General features: G+C 40.9%; 1 protein-coding gene across 1 annotated transcript in view; it reads right to left on the reverse strand.

Moving 5' to 3' along the window:
• The window catches only part of SLC38A4 (solute carrier family 38 member 4), an 83,948-nt gene extending 81,275 nt beyond the window's left edge, over positions 1-2,673 (reverse strand). Inside the window, exon 1 of the mRNA XM_055581702.1 lies at positions 2,551-2,673. The gene's annotated coding sequence lies outside the window, so the exon portion shown is untranslated. The remainder of the gene's footprint in view (positions 1-2,550) is intronic.
• Between the last annotated feature and the right edge of the window lie 11,563 nt (positions 2,674-14,236).

Here is a 14,236-nt window from a genome sequence, read left to right on the forward strand (position 1 = left end):
ATAATTAATGCCTAAACAGAACTTCCAAAGATGTTCTATGTTCCCCACACTGTGTATATCCATTTCTTGATCTATAATATAGCTAGAATAATAGAATCTAGCTCAATAGGCTAGGGTCAGATGAGGGTCAAATGTTAAAAGAAGCACTTAGTAACATATAGGGAATATAGTAATTGATATGTATGCGTGAGCCATTATTATGATGAATCTACCAGAAACTAGCCTCTTTGGGGCACCTAGCACTGCATACTCTGGCAGAAGAGCTGACCTCCTATGCCCACAGCCTTGAAAGGTATTTATCCCTTTACCCCAGTCTTCCTGTTTTTTGAGGTTTTGTGATAAAATCAGCCCGTTAGAAGCTTTCTGTCTCTGAACACATATGTGTTGTTGTTTAGTCGCTAAGTCATGTCTGACTCTTTGCCACCCCATGGTATTCTGTAACTTGGGGAGATCGGATACTGTCTTCAGTGTCTCTGTGCTTACAATCTTCTACCTAAAACACAGATTTTCTGTAGATTCATTTGTTAGAATTTGAGACTGTATCACACACACACAAACATTTCTTGTGTTCCATATGAGAGAGTCCACCACTCTCACCCACTCCTTAGAGACTTATTTGCAGTGTGGGGACAAAAAAAAAAAAAAACCACAGGCGCATTTACACCTCCTCCCAGCAAAAGTTAAGGTAATGAAAAGTTTTAACCAAAGCTGAAACAAACCCAGGCCCTGGAAATGTGATCTGGGTGTAGGATCCTCTCTTTACAACATAAGACAATTTAGTCATAATGATGTCATAATGCTTATGTCTGCACTGCCTAGCGAGCGAATAAAGATGAATATAGGAAATCAGGAATTTGGGAAACAGACCATTCGTGGTGAAAGGCTGGCCACTCCCTCCTTTCCTTAAGGGTGCCAAAGTGCACCACTACCCAACCAATAACAAAGAAAGCAGGTCCAGCAGCCTTGGGGGATGGGGCACGTGACCAGGAGGAGGTGGAGGTTAAACGCAAGACCAGGTCTTCTTACAACTCCAGCAGAGGTTACCCTTCGCTTCTCCTCTCTTCTCAGGGTCTGAGATCCCTCTGAGACAGGTAGAAATACACCTTTTGCACTAAGAGATACACATCAAGAGCCAACCTGGCGTCCTCCGGTGAAATCAGGCCCAGGTATTTAAAGGCTCTGTGGAGGACTGCAGGTGGAGATTTCTGGATCATCCCTGGTTTAGTTTACCCAGTTCCTCTAACCAAGTCGGCAACCTGGTACCCACTTCCTGGGCTGGTTCGGTGCACATGGAAGGGACACTCGCAACCTTTCCCTGCTGGTTCACTAAGGGGAAGCTGGTGGACGCGCGGTTTCTCCACTTCCAGCCAACGCCCACTAGGGCGCACGCCCACCTGTGCAAAGAGCCCCTCCCTGAACCTCGCGCGGCTCTGGAGCTGGTCCCCGCGCTCACCCCTCTCCTCTCCCGGACTCCGAGGTGCTCCCAGCGTCCCCGCTCCCGTTTCCATCCTCTCTTCCTTCCATTCTTTCTCTCCCTTTTCTCCATTTTCCTTCCTACTCCTACCCCTCTGGGGGTCTGAACCCTTATCGCTCTCTCCTTCTCTCCTCCTTCTTGGACTTCAACCCTGTTCCCCGACGGCCCCTCTCCGTTCCCTTGGTTCCACTTGTCGTTCCTGCTCGCTTTTCTGCGCCGCTCTTTCCCTGTTTTCTGCACGCCCCAGTCTTCTCAGTCCGACGGCAAGAAACGCGCTCACCGCCGGCAGCCACGGTCCCCAGATCCAGCGCTGATCTCGCCTTCTTCCTCCCCTACAGGAGCCTCCCCGGAGTTTCCTGGGCCAAGCCCGAGCTCCCGACCCAGGGAACCGCGCTGGCCTCCCAGGGGGCCCAGCTGTCAGGGAAGATGGGTCTATTTTAGGTCCTGCATCCAGTGTCCCCACCCCGAGGACGCGGGCACTGGTCCCGCGACTCGGGTAACACCTCTCCAGCACGATCCTTAGCTAACGTGGAGCCAGTTCCTCCAGAGGGTCTCGGATCCCCTGGCCAGGCAGGCGGCGGCGCCACGGCTGTGGATGGCGGTCTCAAAACAAGCATCTCGAAATTCGAGCACCCAGGGAACCCGGGCTCGCGGGCGGGGCGTTCCAGCGCAAGCCACCCACTGCCCGCCCCCCAGGAATAGACCGCCTTGGCACAGTCACTTCTCCTGGCATAGAGACTCACAGGAGCTTTCCCAGCCTGTGCCCTTTACTTCGGTTTGCCCTGGTTTACTTAATTTCTAGTCAGTCCGGTCATTAGCCTGCAGTAACCCACACGCTGTGGGATCCTTTGGAAAATGATAAGGATTTAGGACCATCAACAAGACACGAGGAGCCACAGCGCCTGACCTAAGCCCCAGAAGGTTGAGAGACCACACTGCAGACGTGTGCCTGTCCCCATGCGCACACGGGCGGGCGCGCGCGCACACACACGCACATATCCCAGTTGGGATCCAGCCACAGGTTTGCACACTGACAAGTCTTTAAGTCAACGGAAAATATAAACAGCTTCACTCACCCGCCTTTTTCTTCCCTCTCCCGATTGGGATCCAGGGGAAAAGGGTGGATTGAAAGACCCTTCTTTCTTTTCTTTTCGCCTTTCTAAAGAGTGGAAATTTCCATCATGTGATAGGGGGCAGCATCCCCAGTGTCGCGTTTCCTGTGGACCCTCCCTTCCAGCCCCAGCCACCAATCGTCAGGCGGCAACCTGAGATGTCAACGAAAGCATCCTCCCAGGTGGGGCTAAGCTGTCCAGCTGTCCCCCAAGAGTGAAGCCTGGGACCTGCCAGCCCCTGCTCCAGCTTTCCTGGACCCACGACAACAGAGGATATCGTGGTGTGAGTTGAGCTTTTCTGTGGGTTGTTTTTTTTTTTTTAACAATTAAGTTCCTTCATTAGTCAAGGTTGCATTTATTGGATCTGTCCTATATGTGGAAATACATGTTCATGCTCATTTTGAAGTCTGTAAAAGAGTCTTTCTTTCAGTAGGTGGCCCTAAACTTCCTGTAGGTTTGATGATGTCAAACCTGAATCTGAAATAAAGGAAAAAAAATTAAGGAAGGGTTGTAAATGAAAAACCTGTCATTCACAGTAAAAATCACTTAATGCAAGAGCAGTGTAGAAGATAGCTTTCCAGCCCTTAACCATGGCTAGGGGTCTTTTGTGGTCATTTCCCACCCACTCCAGGATTCCACTGTAAGCATAATCCTCAGTATATATGAAGAAGGAATTAGGATTTAATAAATAGCACTACAATTTCAGTTCTGCTTGTTAAAGGCACCACTTACCATTTTAAGGAAAGCTGTTTACATTGAAACTTTTCTGAGGTTAACCAAAATTCCTGTTTCCAAAAAGCCTATGCGTGTAACAAATATGTTCACAATCTCCTGTTTATTTAATGCTCATTTGTCATTCTTTAAGGGAGAAAATGTTCTCCTGTAGAGATATGAGCCCCACAGTTTAACAAACTTATCAGGCAACACAAATTACTTTTTAAATTATCATATACCCAATTTAACTTTATCCAGAATGGTAGGGTTCAGTGTTCAGACTGTGAATATCTAGAACCGTCTTATTTTACAGTTCCCATTACCTAAACATCAGCAGCATCTCAGCACTTTAAAAAAAAAAAAAAAAGGAAAACAACAAAAACAAAAATCCATCCAGATAATGCAGATATATAATAATCAGGAGGATTATAAACTCTCCATTAACACACATACACACACATCAGTTCAGTTCAGTCAGTCAATCATGTCGGACTCTTTGCAACCCCATGAACTGCAGCACACCAGGCCTCCCTGTCCATCACCAACTCCCGAAGTTTACCCAAACTCCTGTTCATTGAGTCAGTGATGCCATCCAGCCATCTCATCCTCTGTCGTCCCCTTCTCCTCCTGCCCCCAATCCCTCCCAGCATCAGAGACTTTTTCAATGAGTCAACTCTTCGCATGAAGTGGCCAAAGTACTGGAGTTTCAGCTTTAGCATCATTCCTTCCAAAGAACACCCAGGACTGATCTCCTTTGAATGGACTGGTTGGATCTCCTTGCAGTCCAAGGGACTCTCAAGAGTCTTCTCCAACGCCACACTTCAAAAGCATCAATTCTTCGGTGCTCAGCTTTCTTCACAGTCCAACTCTAACATCCATACATGACTACTGGAAAAACCATAGCCTTGACTAGACGGATCTTTGTTGGCAAAGTAATGTCTCTGCTTTTGAATATGCTATTCTAGGTTGGTCATAACTTTCCTTCCAAGGAGTAAGAGTCTTTTAATTTCATGGCTGCAGTCACCGTCCGTGATTTTGGAGCCCAGAAAAATAAAGTCTGACACTGTTTCCACTGTTTCCCCATCTGTTTCCCATGAAGTGATGGGACTGGATGCCATGATCTTCGTTTTCTGAATGTTGAGCTTTAAGCCAACTTTTTCACTCTCCTCTTTCAGTTTCATCAAGAGGCTCTTTAGTTCCTCTTCACTTTCTGCCGTAAGGGCGGTGTCATCTGCATATCTGAGGTTATTGATATTTCTCCCGGCAATCTTGATTCCAGCTTGTGCTTCTTCCATCCCAGCATTTCTCATGATGTACTCTGCATATAAGTTAAGCTGTGAAAAGAAGAGAAGCAAAAAGCAACAGAGAAAAGGAAAGATATAAGCATCTGAATGCAGAGTTCCAAAGAATAGCAAGGAGAGATAAGAAAGCCTTCCTCAGCGATCAATGCAAAAAAAATAGAGGAAAGCAACAGAATGGGAAAGACTAGAGATCTCTTCAAGAAAATTAGAGATACCAAGGGAGCATTTCATGCAAAGATGGGCTCAATAAAGGACAGAAATGGTATGGACCTAACAGAAGCAAAAGATATTAAGAAGAGGTGACAAGAATACACAGAAGAACTGTACAAAAAAGATCTTCACAACCAAGAAATTAGAATACATCAGAATAATTTTGATGTCTCTTTAAACTTGTTGAAACTAGATTATCTTCACATTATTACACTTTTCCATCGATTCTTGTTTAATAAATATAAGCATCTTTTATAAAAGTATTAAATTGTCCAAATTGGTAAAATTGGAAGAGAATTAATGAGAAATCATGATAGATATATATTTCTCTCAACCTAAATTAGTAAAAGCAAAATCCAAGTTTGTAAAACAAAAGGTCCTTTCAGAGAAAACACAAATAAAGATGGGATCAATGCAGTCCTAAGACTGATACTAGTTCACTATGCAGCTACTCAACTTTTTAATGAATTGCTTATTTAGTCATGATGCTGTGAAAGTGCTGCACTCAATATGCCAGCAAATTTGGAAAACTCAACAGTGGCCACAGGACTGGAAAAGGTCAGTTTTCATTCCAATCCCAAAGAAAGGCAATGCCAAAGAATGCTCAAGCTACCACACAATTGCACTCATCTCACATGCTAGTAAAGTAATGCTCAAAATTCTCCAAGCCAGGCTTCAGCAATATGTGAACCATGAACTTCCTGATGTTCAAGCTGGTTTTAGAAAAGGCAGAGGAACCAGAGATCAAATTGCCAACATCCGCTGGATCATGGAAAAAGCAAGAGAGTTCCAGAAAAACATCTATTTCTGCTTTATTGACTATGCCAAAGCCTTTGACTGTATGGATCACAAAAAACTGTGGAAAATTCTAAAAGAGATGGGAATACCAGACCACCTGATCTGCCTCTTGAGAAATCTGTATGCAGGTCAGGAAGCAACAGTTAGAACTGGACATGGAACAACAGACTGGTTCCAAATAGGAAAAGGAGTTCGTCAAGGCTGTATATTGTCACCGTTTATTTAACTCATATGCAGAGTACATCATGAGAAACGCTGGACTGGAAGAAACACAAGCTGGAATCAAGATTGCCAGGAAATATCAATAACCTCAGATATGCAGATGACACCACCCTTCTGGCAGAAAGTGAAGAGGAACTCAAAAGCCTCTTGATGAAAGTGAAAGTGGAGAGTGAAACAGTTGGCTTAAAGCTCAACATTCAGAAAACGAAGATCATGGCATCCGGTCCAACCACTTCATGGGAAATAGATGGGGAAACAGTGGAAACAGTGTCAGACTTTATTTTGGGGGGCTCCAAAATCACTACAGATGGTGACTGCAGCCATGAAATTAAATGACGCTTACTCCTTGGAGGGAAAGTTATGACCAACCTAGATAGCATATTCAAAAGCAGAGACATTACTTTGCCAACAAAGTTTCATCTTGTCAAGGCTATGGTTTTTCCTGTGGTGATGTATGGATGTGAGAGTTGGACTGTGAAGAAGGCTGAGCGCCGAAGAATTCATGCTTTTGAAGTGTGGTGTTGGAGAAGACTCTTGAGAGTCCCTTGGACTGCAAGGAGATCCAACCAGTCCATTCTGAAGGCGATCAGCCCTGGGATTTCTTTGGAAGGAATGATGCTAAAGCTGAAACTCCAGTACTTTGGCCACCTCATGCGAAGAGTTGACTCATTGGAAAAGACTCTGATGCTGGGAGGGATTGGGGGCAGGAGGAGAAGGGGACGACAGAGGATGAGATGGGTGGATGGCATCACTGACTCAATGGACGTGAGTCTCAGTGAACTCCGGGAGTTGGTGTTGGACAGGGAGGCCTGGCGGTCTGCGATTCATGGGGTCGCAAAGAGTCGGACAGGACTGAGCGACTAATCTGATCTGATCTGATCTGGTGTCCATATCTTAGCTAGTACAGAAAAATAGTGGTTCATTGCCTAATTTTCTAGAGAACTATAGGTTGTTCATTTCATATGTGCTACTTACTTTAATCATACATGTATTGAAATAAAATGAATTGCATTGTCTATAAAGCCACTAAGTGATGAGCAAAATTCAAACTTGTCATCTTTTGTAGCTATTTTACATTCTTAGAGTTTTAGAAGAGCTCTGAGCAATGTCTAGGTGATATAAGACAACTGGCATGCCATTGTCTTTCCGTGATATAATCAAACTCTTGAGCCTTTGATAACTATGCTGAATATACTTAACAGTCCTCAAGGGCTTGTTTTAAACCAGCGTTCGAAAGAGAAGGGAATGGCAGTCCCTGGAGAAGGGAATGGCAATCCACTCCAGTATTCTTGTCTGGAGAACCCCGTGGACAGAGGAGCCTGGTGGGCTACAGTCCATGGGATCACAAAGAGTCAGACTTGACTAAGCGACTAACACTACTACTACTCCTTGTGAGGTTGGTGTTTTTATCTTTACTTTTCAGATGAGAAAACAGAGTGAATGAGTTAAGGGACTTGCCAGAGGCAGAATCAGAGGAAGGATTCAGCTATATATGATTCCAAAGGTCTCCCCCTTCTGTCCCATTGTTAGAATTCTCCTCATTTGGGCTCCAGAAGCACATCATAACATACTAGTATAGTCCCCAGTAGACTTCAAGCTCCTGAGCAACCATTCTCCGTTTATTTTCATCAGTGTTCCTGACATTTGCCGTAGGGTAGCTTTGTAGTTATTTATTGGATGAGTGGATGAACTAATGAAGAACACCCCTACAATTTGTATACTGTCACACACTCTGTGCCTGAGTTATTTGTTAAATAAAGTGATCTGTGATTTATCCCTAGTGATATTTTGCATCTTCTCTCAATTTTTTCTCTGTAGTTAAGAAGAACCATAATTAGGTGGCCAGTTAGAATTTTGGTGCCCAGAGAGACAATCACTGATTCAGTCTGCCAGGCTACCAGTTACCCTGACATGCTTTGCATAACTGGTGTCTGAACGGAGACTGACATTGATTTGCTATTGCCAGGTAACACAATAGCATGGCAGCTTTCAGAAAATACCAAATTACTCTCAAAGCAAATTTTCCCCTTTGCAACATTCCTCTGAGAGCTAGAAACATAGTCATGTCAAACTTAACTTACTCTTTCCTTTATTTGGAAAAATAAAATGAAAGAACTTATCACTAATCTCCCAAAACTAGAGATGTTTAATGAGAATGACCACATTTAAAATAAGTATTAATATATACATGTATGTTTTGCAAATGAATAAGATGTACATGTAAAGCTAAACATTTGGTTTCTGATTTCTGGAACCAGAATCCTTCCTGGATTTGAATTCTAACTTTGATATTTACTAGCTGGTAATTAGTTATTAGTTACATAATAATTAGGTAAATTATTAACTTCTCTATGCCCCAGTTTCCTCATCTGTAATTCAGGGATAATATGGACTTCCCAGGTGGTGCTAAAGAACCACCTACAAATGGGAAAGAACCCACCTACCAATGCAGGAGACTTTAAAGACTCAGGTTCAATCCTTGGGTTGGGACGATCCCCTGGAGGATGGCATGGTAACCCACTCCAGTATTCTTGCCTGAGAAACCCCATGGACAGAGGAGCCTGGAGGGCTATAGTCCATAGCATCACAAAGAGTTGGACACAACTGAAATGACTGAGCATGTATTTTTATCTATTCTAGAGTTGTTTCAAAAAATCAAGTAAATCTCATAAGGCACTTAAATCATCCTTTTTCACATGGAAGATACTGATTATAGTTGTATCATCTGTTACTGAAAATTTCTTCTAATTACCCTAAAACTTCATTCAATTCTCCTGGGCCTGTTTCCTCATTCTTAGTACAAGAGAGCAGACTATTTGATCCTTGCATCCTGTGTGATCTTAACATTCTACAATTGCACAGCTTATGGGTATTTACTTCTTTTATTCCCTTGTTACCACAATAAAACCCTAGTTCCCTAAAATTTGCCTTCTGAAGTAATGGAGAACAGGAAACTATCATTAACCTATTACTTAAATGTCTTAAGATTGAAAGGTAAAGCAATACAAAGTTTGCAGTTTAATTTTGAAACTATGAAAGCCTTTAACGTCTAGTCTTCAAATATAAGAGAGAGATGCTGTGAAAGAGGTCAAAATTGTGTGCTTACTTTTCCATGGCCCTGTTCCAATGCTGCAGTAGGTTTCATTCTTTCTCATTGGATGATATATTGTTTACATGGTTTCTCTTGAGACTGTAAGTTCTGTAGATGTGATATCAAAACATATTTGCTGAATAAATAAATGATTCAATCAATTGATGCTTCTCTGTTTTACAAAAAGTTGAAAAGCTAAGTGATAATTTTCTTTAAGATAAGGATGGAACTTAATCAAATAAAAACATTTCAAATTCAAATACCACTATGAAGACACTTTTGGAACTCACTGATTTAAAATTATAATCTGGCTTTGTGTGCTGTGCTTAGTCACTCAGTCATGTCTGACTCTTTGCGACCCCATGGACTTCAGCCTACCATGCTCCTCCATTTATAGGTATTCTCCAGGCAAGAATACTGGAGTGGGTTGCCATACCTTCCTCCAGGGGATCTTACCAACCCGGGGATCTTACCAACCCAGGGATTGAACCCAGGTCTCCCACATTGGAGACAGATTCTTTACTGTCTGAGCCACGAGGGAAGCCCTGGAGGAGGACATGGCAACCCACTCCAATATTCTTCTCTGGAGGATCCCCATGGATGGAGGAGCCTTACAGTCCATGGGGTGGCAAAGAGACATGACAGAGTGACTAAGCACAGTACACAAAGCCAGGTTATAATTTTATTTTATTTTTTTACATAATATCCCCTTTTTTATTTATTTTTTGTTTCATATATGATATTATACATGTTTCAATGCCATTCTCCCAAATCATCCCACCTCTCCCTCTCCCACAGAGTCCAAAAGACTGTTCTATACATCTGTGTCTCTATTGCTGTCTCGCATATAGGGTTATCGTTACCATCTTTCTAAATTCCATATATATGAGTTAGTATACTGTATTGGTGTTTTTCTTTCTGGCTTACTTCACTCTGTATAATAGGCTCCAGTTTCATCCACCTCATTAGAACTGATTCAAATGTATTCTTTTAATGGCTGAGTAATACTCCATTGTGTATATGTACCACCACTTTCTTATCCGTTCGTCTGCTGATGGACATCTAGGTTGCTTCCATGTCCTGGCTATTATAAACAGTGCTGCGATGAACATTGGGGTACACGTGTCTCTTTCAATTCTGGTTTCTTCGGTGTATGTGCCCAACAGTGGGATTGCTGGGTCATATGGCAGTTCTATTTCCAGTTTTTTAAGGAATCTCCACACTGTTCTCCATAGTGGCTGTACGAGTTTGCATTCCCACCAACAGTGTAAGAGGGTTCCCTTTTCTCCACACCCTCTCCAGCATTTATTGCTTGTAGACTTTTGGATAGCAGCCATTCTGACTGGCGTGAAATGGTACCTCATTGTGGTTTTGATTTGCATTTCTCTGATAATGAGTGATGTTGAACATCTTTTCATGTCTTTGTTAGCCATCTGTATGCCTTCTTTGGAGAAATGTCTGTTTAGTTCTTTGGCCCATTTTTTGATTGGGTCATTTATTTTTCTGGAATTGAGCTGCAGGAGTTGCTTGTATATTTTTGAGATTAGTTGTTTGTCAGTTGCTTCATTTGCTATTATTTTCTCCCATTCTGAGGCTGTCTTTTCACCTTGCTTACAGTTTCCTTTGTTGTGCAGAAGCTTTTAATTTTAATTAGGTCCAATTTGTTTATTTTTGCTTTTATTTCCAATATTCTGGGAGGTGGGTCATAGAGGATCCTGCTGTGATTTATGTCGGAGAGTGTTTCACCTATGTTCTCCTCTAGGAGTTTTATAGTTTCTGGTCTTATGTTTAGATCGTTAATCCATTTTGAGTTTATTTTTGTGTATGGTGTTAGAAAGTGTTCTAGTTTCATTCTTTTACAAGTGGTTGACCAGTTTTCCCAGCACTACTTGTTAAAGAGATTGTGTTTTCTCTATTGTATATTCTTGCCTCCTTTGTCAAAGATAAGGTGTCCATAGGTGTGTGGATTTATCTCTGGGCTTTCTATTTTATTCCATTGATCTATATGTCTGTCTTTGTGCCAGTACCATACTGTCTTGATGACTGTGGCTTTGTAGTAGAGCCTGAAGTCAGGCAGGTTGATTCTTCCAGTTCCATTCTTCTTTCTCAAGATTGCTTTGGTTATTCGAGGTTTTTTGTATTTCCATACAAATTGTGAAATTTGGTAGCTTGATAAGGATTGCATTGAATCTATAGATTGCTTTGTGTAATATACTCATTTTTGCTGTATTGATTCTTCCAATCCATGAACATGGTATATTTCTCCATCTATTAGTGTCCTCTTTGATTTCTTTCACCAGTGTTTTATAGTTTTCTATATATAGGTCTTTAGGTAGATATATTCCTAAGTATTTTATTCTTTTTGTTGCAATGGTGAATGGAATTGTCCATAATTTCTCTATTTTCTCATTATTAGTGTACAGGAATGCAAGGGATTTCTGTGTGTTGATTTTATATCCTGAAACTTTACTATATTCATTGATGATTAGCTCTAGTAATTTTCTGGTGGAGTCTTTAGGGTTTTCTATGTAGAGGATCATGTCATCTGCAAACAGTGAGAGTTTTACTTCTTTTCCAATTTGGATTCCTTTTATTTCTTTTTCTGCTCTGATTGCTGTGGGAAAAACTTCCAAATCTGTGTTGAATAATAGTGGTGAGAGTGGGCACCCTTGTCTTGTTCCTGACTTTAGGGGAAATGCTTTCAATTTTTCACCATTGAGGATAATGTTTGCTGTGGGTTTGTCTTATATAGCTTTTATTATGTTGAGGTATGTTCCTTCTATTCCTGCTTTCTGGATAGTTTTTTTTTTTTTATCATAAATGGATGTTGAATTTTGTCAAAGGCTTTCTCTGCATCTATTGAGATAATCATATGGCTTTTATTTTTCCATTTGTTAATGTGGTGTATTACATTGATTGATTTGCAGATATTGAAGAATCCTTGCATCCCTGGGATAAAGCCCACTTGATCATGGTGTATGTTCTTTTTAATGTGTTGTTGGATTCTGATTGCTAGAATTTTGTTAAAGATTTTTGCATCTATATTCATCAGTGATATTGGCCTGTAGTTTCCTTTTTTTGTGGCATCTTTGTCAGGTTTTAGTTTTAGGGTGATGGTGGCCTCATAGAATGAGTTTGGAAGTTTACCTTCCTCTGCAATTTTCTGGAAAAGTTTGAGTAGGATAAGTGTTAGCTCTTCTCTAAATTTTTGGTAGAATTCAGCTGTGAAGCCATCTGGACCTGGGCTTTTGTTTGCTGGGAGTTTTCTGATTACAGTTTCAATTTCCGTGCTTGTGATGGGTCTGTTAAGATTTTCTGTTTCTTCCTGTTTTAGTTTTGGAAAGTTGTACTTTTCTAAGAATTTGTCCATTTCTTCCAAGTTGTCCATTTTATTGGCAAATAATTGCTGATAGTAGTCTTTTATGATCCTTTGTATTTCTGTGTCATCTGTTGTGATCTCTCCATTTTCATTTCTGATTTTATTGATTTGATTTTTCTTCCTTTGTTTCTTGATGAGTCTGGCTAATGGTTTGTCAATTTTATTTATCCTGTTGAAGAACCAGCTTTTGGCTTTGTTGATTTTTGCTGTGGTCTCTTTTGTTTCTTTTACATTTATTTCTGCCCTAATTTTTAAGATTTCTTTCCTTCTACTAACCCTGGGGTTCTTCATTTCTTCCTTTTCTAGTTGCTTTAGGTGTAGAGTTAGGTTATTTATCTTACTTTTTTCTTGTTTTTGAGGTATGCCTGTATTGCTATGAACTTTCCCCTTAGCACTGCTTTTACAGTGTCCCACAGGTTTTGGGTTGTTGTGTTTTCATTTTCATTCATTTCTATGCATATTTTGATTTCTTTTTTGATTTCTTCTTTGATTTGTTGGTTATTCAGCAGCATGTTGTTCAGCCTATCCTGGAGAAGGTTCCGTGTGCACTTGAGAAAAAGGTGAAATTCATTGTTTTGGGATGAAATGTCCTATAGATATCAATTAGGTCTAACTGGTCTAGTGTATCATTTAAAGTTTGTGTTTCCTTGTTAATTTTCTGTTTAGCTGATCTATCCATAGGTGTGAGTGGGGTATTAAAGTCTCCCACTATTATTGTGTTATTGTTAATTTCCCCTTTCATACTTGTTAGCATTTGTCTTACATATTGCGGTGCTCCTATGTTGGGTGCATATACATTTGTAATTATTATATCTTTTTCTTGGATTGATCCTTTGATCATTATGTAGTGTCCTTCTTGGTCTCTTTTCACAGCCTTTGTTTTAAAGTCTATTTTATCTGATATGAGTATTGCTACTCCTGCTTTCTTTTGGTCTCTGTTTGTGTGGAATATCTTTTTCCAGCCCTTCTCTTTCAGTCTGTATGTATCCCCTGTTTTGAGGTGGGTCTCTTGTAGACAACATATATAGGGGTCTTGTTTTTTTATTCATTCAGCCAGGCTTTTTCTTTTGGTTGGGGCATTCAACCCATTTACATTTAAGGTAATTATTGATAAGTATGATCCCGTTGCCATTTACTTTAGTGTTTTGGGTTCGAATTTATACACCCTTTCTGTGTTTCCGCATTTGTTGGAGAGCTGGTTTGGTGGTGCTGAATTCTCTCACCTTTGCTTATCTGTAAAGCTTTTGATTTCTCCTCCATATTTGAATGAGATCCTTGCTGGGTACAGTAATCTGGGCTGTAGGTTATTTTCTTTCATCACTTTAAGTATGTCCTGCCAGTCCCTCCTGGCCTGAAGAGTTTCTATTGAAAGATCAGCTGTTATCCTTATGGGAATCCCCTTGTGTGTTATTTGTTGTTTCTCCCTTGCTGCTTTTAATATTTGTTCTTTGTATTTGATCTTTGTTAATTTGATTAATATGTGTCTTGGGATGTTTCGCCTTGGGTTTCACCTTGAGTGTTTGGGACTCTCTGCGTTTCTTGGACTTGGGTAATTATTTCCTTCCCCATTTTAGGGAAGTTTTCAACTATTATCTCTTCAAGTATTTTCTCGTGGTCTTTCTTTTTGTCTTCTTCTTCTGGGACTCCTATGATTCCAATGTTGGGGCGTTTAACATTGTACCAGAGGTCTCTGAGATTGTCCTCATTTCTTTTAATTCATTTTTCTTTTTTCCTCTCTGATTCATTTATTTCTACCATTCTATCTTCTACTTCACTAATCCTATCTTCTGCCTCCGTTATTCTACTATTTGTTGCCTCCAGAGTGTTTTTGATCTCATTTATTGCATTATTCATTATATATTGACTCTTTTTTATTTCTTCTAGGTCCTTATTAAACCTTTCTTGCATCTTCTCAATCCTTGTCTCCAGGCTATT

This window comes from Bubalus kerabau, chromosome 1 (genome assembly GCF_029407905.1).
Source record: "Bubalus kerabau isolate K-KA32 ecotype Philippines breed swamp buffalo chromosome 1, PCC_UOA_SB_1v2, whole genome shotgun sequence".
In the NCBI taxonomy this organism is placed as follows: domain Eukaryota; kingdom Metazoa; phylum Chordata; class Mammalia; order Artiodactyla; family Bovidae; genus Bubalus; species Bubalus kerabau.